Below are 10538 nucleotides of genomic sequence, written 5' to 3'. Positions count from 1 at the left end.
GGTAGTTACAGTTTCAGTTTATTTTTTGCTTGCTTCATTTTGCCACTGTTTTATATCGCATCGGCATCTTCCAACCTGTAGAATAGTGACACGTCCTCCTGGTTCCCAGTTCAGAGAAAGAAAAAACAAGTATGTTTTTGGTTCCAGTTCTAAACTTTTAGGATTCTGAACCAATTCATTTTCAGTGAAAACTCTCTAAATTGATTCCAAATTAGGCGGAACCGGTTCAATCCCTGTAGAAAAGTAGCCTGTCAGGGTATCCAAAACGGTTCATACAGGCCCTGCAATCCTCACTGATATAAACTGTGTGTGTGTGTGTGTGTGTGTAGCTCTGTGGTGGAGGATAGTGAGGAGGCCTTTGTGAAGAACCCGGATGGCTGCCCCCTGGTGCTGTATCTCAGGACTGGAGAAGACCAGCCTCTCACTGGATCCACCAGGCAGCTGCTGGAGAGGGTCAATGCAGCTGACAAAGCAGCAAAAGTCAAGGTGTGTGTGCGTGTGTGTGTGCGCGCATGCGCATGCGTGTCTGTGTTCAAGTGTAACTTTGCAGATGTTCAAGTGCAGAATTCATTGGATTCTTTCACATCAGCCACTCCTACATGGCTGGCTTGGACATCTTTGCCATGGACATACAAAATGAGAACACCATCAAAATCTAAGAGTTCCCTCGGAAGTCTTGCCACGGACACATTTATCCGTGTACACTGTACGGACATGTTGATGACCCCTGATACACAGCCTTTCTGTATACTATGATATGATGTGTACATTCACCTACTGTAGGTGGTGGATCATAGTGGTTCCCCAGAGGATGGAGCAGCCTTGATTTACGCCCAGCTGGAGAAAGTCGTCAAGCAGGTATAAAACAGTATTATGTCATTGCCGTTGGGCAGAATCCTCATGTGTTTGTCATACAACAGTGATGCACAAAAACAGCAAAAAGAATAGCCACTGTGAGCGTATAGATATTTTTAAATATCGTCTCTGTCACTGCTTTAGGAGTTGCTGGGCCTGGAGGGGACAGACGTGGACTCCGCGGACTCGGGCATAGACGAGGGACACGAGGAAGACTCGGGCGACGTGCTGTGGGACCTGCATGACGAGCAGGAGCAGATTGAAGCTTACCAGCAGGCCTGCAGCACCAGCTGCTCTCAACTAGGCTTCCTGAAGGTAGGGCACATTCCCTCCTGATATCCTTAACCACGTCTCTCACATCTCAGTCACTAATCAATGCAATCTGAAAGTTTTTCCAATTGATAAAATGTTATTTTAACCAATCTGTATAATGTCTCACTGTCAGGGAGGGCATACAACGTACGGAATGCAGATTTAAATGATTTCTTCCTGTCCTCTCAGTATATAGATCGTCTTAATGACATGGTGGCAGCCCCTCCGCCAACCCCTCCACTGCTGGTGTCTGGAGGTCCAGCCTCAGGGAAGTCTCTCCTGCTCTCCAAATGGTAACAACTACTGTATTTCACCATCCAAATGACTGTTAATATACAGTAGGTTGCGTCCCCACAGGCAGACTTGACTTGTTTATAGTAGCTCAGATTTATATAGTGCTTTTCTAAGTCGATTTACGTAAAATAAAGGGAACCAACTTTATTATTAAGAAAAAACAAAAAGAACAACTGTGAATTGGAAGGTCGCTGGTTCGACCCTCTGCTTGCCAAAACTGTGTGTCCTTTTTATGTGGGAAGCGGGAGTCACTGTCCTCATAATTCAACATCTCTAAAAGTTTAATTTAGGTTATTTACCCACTCCCACCCATACATATAGCTTTTTTTAAATGGTAAAATAATTTAGCAGCATCCCCCATTGACTGCTGTGTAATGTCCTGCAGGATTGAACTTCAGCAGAAGCAGGCCCCCAACACTTTATTCCTCTATCATTTTGTTGGCCGGCCTCTGTCCACCAGCTCAGAGCCCGTTCTGATCATCAAACGCCTCACTGTCAAGGTAAGGTGGCCTTCAGTTCCCACAGAGTCAAGCTCAGCATTCTGTCAAGGTTAACATACTGTATACATTTGGCGCTGTCGGGCAGAAACGTATATCGCTGGATTTCATTGTTTGTTTTTTATTATTTATTATTATTATTTTAATGACAGGTTTTTTTTCTTGTCTGATTGATTGTTGTCTCATAGTTGCTGCAGCACTTCTGGTCCATCTCAGGTCTGTCCATGGAGCCTAGTAAGATCCTGCAGGAGTTCCCACGCTGGCTGGAGAGACTGTCGGCACGCCACCATGGAAACATCATCATCATCATCGACTCCATCGACCAGACACAGGTACAGTACACCGTACTGCTGGAACCCACGATAGACCAGCGGTTCTCAACCTTTTCAGGCCGCGACCGGCCCAAATTCTGAACTGGGCCACCCCAAAATAATCATGTGTAATCACATTTGAACTGGGGGAACTGGGGACCCCCCAAATAATCATATTTGAACTGGGGACCCCCCAAATAATCATATTTGAACTGGGGACATCCACCCTGACAAGCACTTGGGAATAGTAGGAGTTGAGGCATTACTTTTAGTTTGACCCGGTCCACAGATAAATAGAATATATAGTTTCACAATTCTCTTTCATGATTATAAAATTTGGCCAATGTTTGACCAATCTTTTGTTTCGATTTCTTTTAGGAATTAAAAATCTTAAAAGTACTTAACTTGTCAATTTATTGACAATGATCTGACCCCCCCCAAAATCATGTGGGGACCCCCAGGCCGACCCACAGGTTGAGAACCACTGTGTCAAACAGTCACATGAAGCAGACATTCACAAGGCTTTTCTCTTTTGCTTCCAGCAAGCTGAAAGGCACATGAAGTGGCTGATTGACCCTCTGCCCGTCAACGTGAGAGTGGTGGTGTCTGTCAATGTGGAAACATGTCCTCAGGCCTGGAGGTGAGACACATCAGAAAATAGACCACGTATCTATCATCAAATATTCAGTTGTTGTCAATGATTATCTGTTCCAATGCTTCCATATCTAAATACCTTTCTGAACAAGCAATAACGTACAGTACAAGAGCGGGTACTATACTGTGAGATATGTTGACCCTACAGTGACTATATTTCACCGTACAGCAGAGCAGGTATGCTGTGTTATTGCTTTTATTTCATTTTGAAATGTATTAAAACATTTCACTAAAGGATAAGCCCCTTGAGTTGCAGTCTTTACTTTTGTAATTGTTAACTTCAACAAAGCGCTGGGTTCGGAAAAAAACAACAACAGACGAGCCTTTATTTATTCTTCATCTGTGGAAAAAAGCACTGCTTTCATGTAATAAAGTACGGGACGTGTATGGTATATGCGTGCCATTAGTGGGCGCGTAGTTAGTCAATTAATGCTCCGTTGCATGTCGGTATCACATGCTCACAATGGCTAATCTACAAGCTCACAACTTGTGCGTGTTGTGAGGTTATTGAACGGCGATTTTAGATGCGCGATACCGCCATAAGACAAAGTATAAATCCGTCTTTAATTGTAAATGGTTGTGTGTGTGTGCCTGCCCAGGTTGTGGCCCACCCTGCACCTGGACCCACTGAGTCCCAGGGAGGTGAGGAGTGTGGTCAACGCAGAGTGCCAGGCCATGGAGGTCAAACTCACCAAGGACCAGGTGAGGGGGGCATAACAGTGTGGACAGATGGTCCTAAGGCTCTGACAAGCAAATCGGATTTGTCAGCCGTCTGCTGTCGCCCCGTCGAAGTATCACCAGTATCTAGCCCATATCGTACGGCATACTATAGCGCGCAGTTTTTCATCATTTTTGAAGATTTGAAAAAAATGACGAAATGACAAAAACGATGGGTTATAGCCCATGTTTTTTGAAATTTTGAAAAAAAAAGTTATCCTCGTTTCTCATCATTTTGGACCATGGGCTATAGCCCATATCGTACGGCATACTATAGCGCGCCGTTTTTCATCATTTTTGAGGATTTGAAAAAAATGACGAAATGACAAAAACGATGGGTTATAGCCCATGTTTTTTGAAATTTTGAAAAAAAAAGTTAGCCTCGTTTCTCATCATTTTGGACCGTGGGCTATAGCCCATATCGTACGGCATACTATAGCGCGCCGTTTTTCATCATTTTTGAGGATTTGAAAAAAATGAAAAAATGACAAAAACGATGGGTTATAGCCCATGTTTTTTGAAATTTTGAAAAAAAAGGTTATCCTCGTTTCTCATCATTTTGGACCGTGGGCTATAGCCCATATCGTATGGCATACTATAGCGCGCCGTTTTTCATCATTTTTGAGGATTTGAAAAAAATGACGAAATGACAAAAACGATGGGTTATAGCCCATGTTTTTTGAAATTTTGAAAAAAAAAGTTAGCCTCGTTTCTCATCATTTTGGACCGTGGGCTATAGCCCATATCGTACGGCATACTATAGCGCGCAGTTTTTCATCATTTTTGAAGATTTGAAAAAAATGACGAAATGACAAAAACGATGGGTTATAGACCATGTTTTTTGAAATTTTGAAAAAAAAAGTTATCCTCGTTTCTCATCATTTTGGACCATGGGCTATAGCCCATATCGTACGGCATACTATAGCGCGCCGTTTTTCATCATTTTTGAGGATTTGAAAAAAATGAAAAAATGACAAAAACGATGGGTTATAGCCCATGTTTTTTGAAATTTTGAAAAAAAAAGTTAGCCTCGTTTCTCATCATTTTGGACCGTGGGCTATAGCCCATATCGTACGGCATACTATAGCGCGCAGTTTTTCATCATTTTTGAGGATTTGAAAAAAATGACGAAATGACAAAAACGATGGGTTATAGCCCATGTTTTTTGAAATTTTGAAAAAAAAAGTTATCCTCGTTTCTCATCATTTTGGACCGTGGGCTATAGCCCATATCGTACGGCATACTATAGCGCGCAGTTTTTCATCATTTTTGAAGATTTGAAAAAAATGACGAAATGACAAAAACGATGGGTTATAGCCCATGTTTTTTGAAATTTTGAAAAAAAAAGTTATCCTCGTTTCTCATCATTTTGGACCATGGGCTATAGCCCATATCGTACGGCATACTATAGCGCGCCGTTTTTCATCATTTTTGAGGATTTGAAAAAAATGACGAAATGACAAAAACGATGGGTTATAGCCCATGTTTTTTGAAATTTTGAAAAAAAAAGTTATCCTCGTTTCTCATCATTTTGGACCGTGGGCTATAGCCCATATCGTACGGCATACTATAGCGCGCAGTTTTTCATCATTTTTGAAGATTTGAAAAAAATGACGAAATGACAAAAACGATGGGTTATAGCCCATGTTTTTTGAAATTTTGAAAAAAAAAAGTTATCCTCGTTTCTCATCATTTTGGACCATGGGCTATAGCCCATATCGTACGGCATACTATAGCGCGCCGTTTTTCATGGGTTATAGCCCATGTTTTTTGAAATTTTGAAAAAAAAAGTTGGCCGCGTTTCTCATCATTTTGGACCGTGGGCTATAGCCCATATCGTACGGCATACTATAGCGCGCAGTTTTTCATCATTTTTGAGGATTTGAAAAAAATGACGAAATGACAAAAACGATGGGTTATAGCCCATGTTTGTTAAATTTTGAAAAAAAAAGTTAGCCTCGTTTCTCATCATTTTGGACCATGGGCTATAGCCCATATCGTACGTCATACTATAGCGTGCCGTTTTTCATCATTTTTGAGGATTCGAAAAAAATGACGAAATGACAAAAACGATGGGTTATATCCCATGTTTTTGAAATTTTGAAAAAAAAAGTTAGCCTCGTTTCTCATCATTTTGGACCATGGGCTATAGCCCATATCGTACGGCATACTATAGCGCGCCGTTTTTCATCATTTTTGAGGATTTGAAAAAAATGACGAAATGAAAAAAACGATGGGTTATAGCCCATGTTTTTTGAAATTTTGAATAAAAAGGTTATCCTCGTTTCTCATCATTTTGGACCATAGGCTATAGCCCATATCGTACGGCATACTATAGCGCGCCGTTTTTCATCATTTTTGAGGATTTGAAAAAAATGACGAATTGACCAAAACGATGGGTTATAGCCCATGTTTTTTGAAATTTTGAAAAAAAAAGTTAGCCTCGTTTCTCATCATTTTGGACCGTGGGCTATAGCCCATATCGTACGGCATACTATAGCGCGCAGTTTTTCATCATTTTTGAGGATTTGAAAAAAATGACGAAATGACAAAAACGATGGGTTATAGCCCATGTTTTTTGAAATTTTGAAAAACAAAGTTAGCCTCGTTTCTCATCATTTTGGACCGTGGGCTATAGCCCATATCGTACGGCATACTATAGCGCGCAGTTTTTCATCATTTTTGAAGATTTGAAAAAAATTACGAAATGACAAAAACGATGGGTTATAGCCCATGTTTTTTGAAATTTTGAAAAAAAAAGTTATCCTCGTTTCTCATCATTTTGGACCATGGGCTATAGCCCATATCGTACGGCATACTATAGCGCGCCGTTTTTCATCATTTTTGAGGATTTGAAAAAAATGACAAAAACGATGGGTTATAGCCCATGTTTTTTGAAATTTTGAAAAAAAAAGTTATCCTCGTTTCTCATCATTTTATTGACAATGATCTGACCCCCCCCAAAATCATGTGGGGACCCCCAGGCCGACCCACAGGTTGAGAACCACTGTGTCAAACAGTCACATGAAGCAGACATTCACAAGGCTTTTCTCTTTTGCTTCCAGCAAGCTGAAAGGCACATGAAGTGGCTGATTGACCCTCTGCCCGTCAATGTGAGAGTGGTGGTGTCTGTCAATGTGGAAACATGTCCTCAGGCCTGGAGGTGAGACACATCAGAAAATAGACCACGTATCTATCATCAAATATTCAGTTGTTGTCAATGAAGCTACGTGCAATCGCATCCAGCATGTGTATCCTGTTATCTGTTCCAATGCTTCCATATCTAAATACCTTTCTGAACAAGCAATAACGTACAGTACAAGAGCGGGTACTATACTGTGAGATATGTTGACCCTACAGTGACTATATTTCACCGTACAGCAGAGCAGGTATGCTGTGTTATTGCTTTTATTTCATTTTGAAATGTATTAAAACATTTCACTAAAGGATAAGCCCCTTGAGTTGCAGTCTTTACTTTTGTAATTGTTAACTTCAACAAAGCGCTGGGTTCGGAAAAAAACAACAACAGACGAGCCTTTATTTATTCTTCATCTGTGGGAAAAAGCACTGCTTTCATGTAATAAAGTACGGGACGTGTATGGTATATGCGTGCCATTAGTGGGCGCGTAGTTAGTCAATTAATGCTCCGTTGCATGTCGGTATCACATGCTCACAATGGCTAATCTACAAGCTCACAACTTGTGCGTGTTGTGAGGTTATTGAACGGCGATTTTAGATGCGCGATACCGCCATAAGACAAAGTATAAATCCGTCTTTAATTGTAAATGGTTGTGTGTGTGTGCCTGCCCAGGTTGTGGCCCACCCTGCACCTGGACCCACTGAGTCCCAGGGAGGTGAGGAGTGTGGTCAACGCAGAGTGCCAGGCCATGGAGGTCAAACTCACCAAGGACCAGGTGATGGGGGCATAACAGTGTGGACAGATGGTCCTAAGGCTCTGACAAGCAAATCGGATTTGTCAGCCGTCTGCTGTCGCCCCGTCGAAGTATCACCAGTATCTAGCCCATATCGTACGGCATACTATAGCGCGCAGTTTTTCATCATTTTTGAAGATTTAAAAAAAATGACGAAATGACAAAAACGATGGGTTATAGCCCATGTTTTTTGAAATTTTGAAAAAAAAAATTATCCTCGTTTCTCATCATTTTGGACCATGGGCTATAGCCCATATCGTACGGCATACTATAGCGCGCCGTTTTTCATCATTTTTGAGGATTTGAAAAAAATGACGAAATGACAAAAACGATGGGTTATAGCCCATGTTTTTTGAAATTTTGAAAAAAAAGTTATCCTCGTTTCTCATCATTTTGGACCATGGGCTATAGCGTATATCGTACGGCATACTATAGCAGACGTTTTTCATCATTTTTGATGATTTGACAAAAATTTAAAAATTTAAAAAACGATGGGTTATAGCCCATGTTTTTTGAAATTTTGAAAAAAAAAGTTAGCCTCGTTTCTCATCATTTTGGACCATGGGCTATAGCGTATATCGTACGGCATACTATAGCGCGCCGTTTTTCATCATTTTTGATGATTTGACAAAAATAAAAAAAAACGATGGGTTATAGCCCATGTTTTTTGAAATTTTGAAAAAAAAGTTATCCTCGTTTCTCATCATTTTGGACCATGGGCTATAGCGTATATCGTACGGTATACTATAGCGCGCCGTTTTTCATCATTTTTGATGATTTGACAAAAATGAAAAAATGAAAAAAACGATGGGTTATAGCCCATGTTTTTTGAAATTTTGAAAAAAAAGTTATCCTCGTTTCTCATCATTTTGGACCATGGGCTATAGCGTATATCGTACGGCATACTATAGCGGACGTTTTTCATCATTTTTGATGATTTGACAAAAATTAAAAAATTAAAAAAACGATGGGTTATAGCCCATGTTTTTTTAAATTTTGAAAAAAAAGGTTAGCCTCGTTTCTCATCATTTTGGACCATGGGCTATAGCCTATATCGTACGGCATACTATAGCGCGCCGTTTTTCATCATTTTTGATGATTTGACAAAAATAAAATAAAACGATGGGTTATAGCCCATGTTTTTCAAAATTTTGAAAAAAAAGTTATCCTCGTTTCTCATCATTTTGGACCATGGGCTATAGCGTATATCGTACGGCATACTATAGTGCGCCGTTTTTCATCATTTTTGATGATTTCACAAAAATTAAAAAAACGATGGGTTATAGCCCATGTTTTTTGAAATTGTGAAAAAAAAAATTAGCCTCGTTTCTCATCATTTTGGACCATGGGCTATAGCCTATATCGTACGGCATACTATAGCGCGCCGTTTTTCATCATTTTTGATGATTTGACAAAAATGAAAAAATGAAAAAAACGATGGGTTATAGCCCATGTTTTTTGAAATTTTGAAAAAAAAGTTATCCTCGTTTCTCATCATTTTGGACCATGGGCTATAGCGTATATCGTACGGCATACTATAGCGCGCCGTTTTTCATCATTTTTGAAGATTTGACAAAAAAAAAAAAAAAACGATGGGTTATAGCCCATGTTTTTTGAAATTTTGAAAAAAAAGTTATCCTCGTTTCTCATCATTTTGGACCATGGGCTATAGCGTATATCGTACGGCATACTATAGCGCGCCGTTTTTCATCATTTTTGATGATTTGACAAAAATTAAAAAATTAAAAAAACGATGGGTTATAGCCCATGTTTTTTGAAATTTTGAAAAAAAAAGTTAGCCTCGTTTCTCATCATTTTGGACCATGGGCTATAGCCTATATCGTACGGCATACTATAGCGCGCCGTTTTTCATCATTTTTGATGATTTGACAAAAAAAAAAAAAAAACGATGGGTTATAGCCCATGTTTTTTGAAATTTTGAAAAAAAAGTTATCCTCGTTTCTCATCATTTTGGACCATGGGCTATAGCGTATATCGTACGGCATACTATAGCGCGCCGTTTTTCATCATTTTTGATGATTTGACAAAAATAAAAAAATGAAAAAAACGATGGGTTATAGCCCATGTTTTTTGAAATTTTGAAAAAAAAAGTTAGCCTCGTTTCTCATCATTTTGGACCATGGGCTATAGCGTATATCGTACGGCATACTATAGCGCGCCGTTTTTCATCATTTTTGATGATTTGACAATATTGAAAAAATGAAAAAAACGATGGGTTATATTGAAGCGTGCACCTACACACGCACAGGCGCACATGTATATGCACACCTGGACCTGTAAATGAACAACACAAAAACTAAGGCACTGGTGTCGGACTTCTGGTTTACCGGAACGGGGTTCAACTCCCTGCAGTGCCCTGCTCAATGTGTTGTATTTACCGGAAAGGATGGGAAACATTGTGTACAGAGTGTTAGAAAAAAAAGGATGGGTTATAGCCCATGTTTTTTTTTCATTTTCTGCAATTTCCGCAATTTCCGGATAACTTTTTTTTTTCAAAATTCAAAATTCCGCAATTTCCGCAATTTTTGAAATTTTGAAAAAAAAAGTTATCCGGAAATTGCGGAAATTGCGGAAATTGTGGAAATGGTAATTGCGGAAATGGTGGAAATGGATATTGTATTTTATTTTACTCAGCCATAACAATTTATTTTCTGTTAACCAACTTGCTGGCTGGCAGGCAGGCAGACAGCTACTCATAGACAGGCAGACAGACAGACAGCTACTCATGGAGAATTGGACAATATTGAAAAAATGAAAAAAACGATGGGTTATATTGAAGCGTGCACCTACACACGCACAGGCGCACATGTATATGCACACCTGGACCTGTAAATGAACAACACAAAAACTAAGGCACTGGTGTCGGACTTCTGGTTTACCGGAACGGGGTTCAACTCCCTGCAGTGCCCTGCTCAATGTGTTGTATTTACCGGAAAGGATGGGAA

The 10538-nt window shown here is 39.9% G+C and overlaps 1 long non-coding RNA gene across 1 annotated transcript; it reads left to right on the top strand.

Annotated features, from left to right (window-relative positions):
- Positions 1-332: 332 nt before the first annotated feature.
- On the top strand, positions 333-1131 carry LOC308335817. Its single transcript, XR_013966099.1, has 3 exons — positions 333-486; positions 784-858; positions 1000-1131. It is a non-coding gene; the product is annotated as an uncharacterized lncRNA (long non-coding RNA).
- Positions 1132-10538: the final 9407 nt, after the last annotated feature.

The sequence above is a fragment of the Protomyctophum bolini genome (assembly GCF_963924005.1).
Source record: "Protomyctophum bolini genome assembly, chromosome: 20".
Classification (NCBI taxonomy): Eukaryota; Metazoa; Chordata; class Actinopteri; order Myctophiformes; family Myctophidae; genus Protomyctophum; species Protomyctophum bolini.
This window is presented reverse-complemented; position numbering and strand designations above follow the sequence as displayed.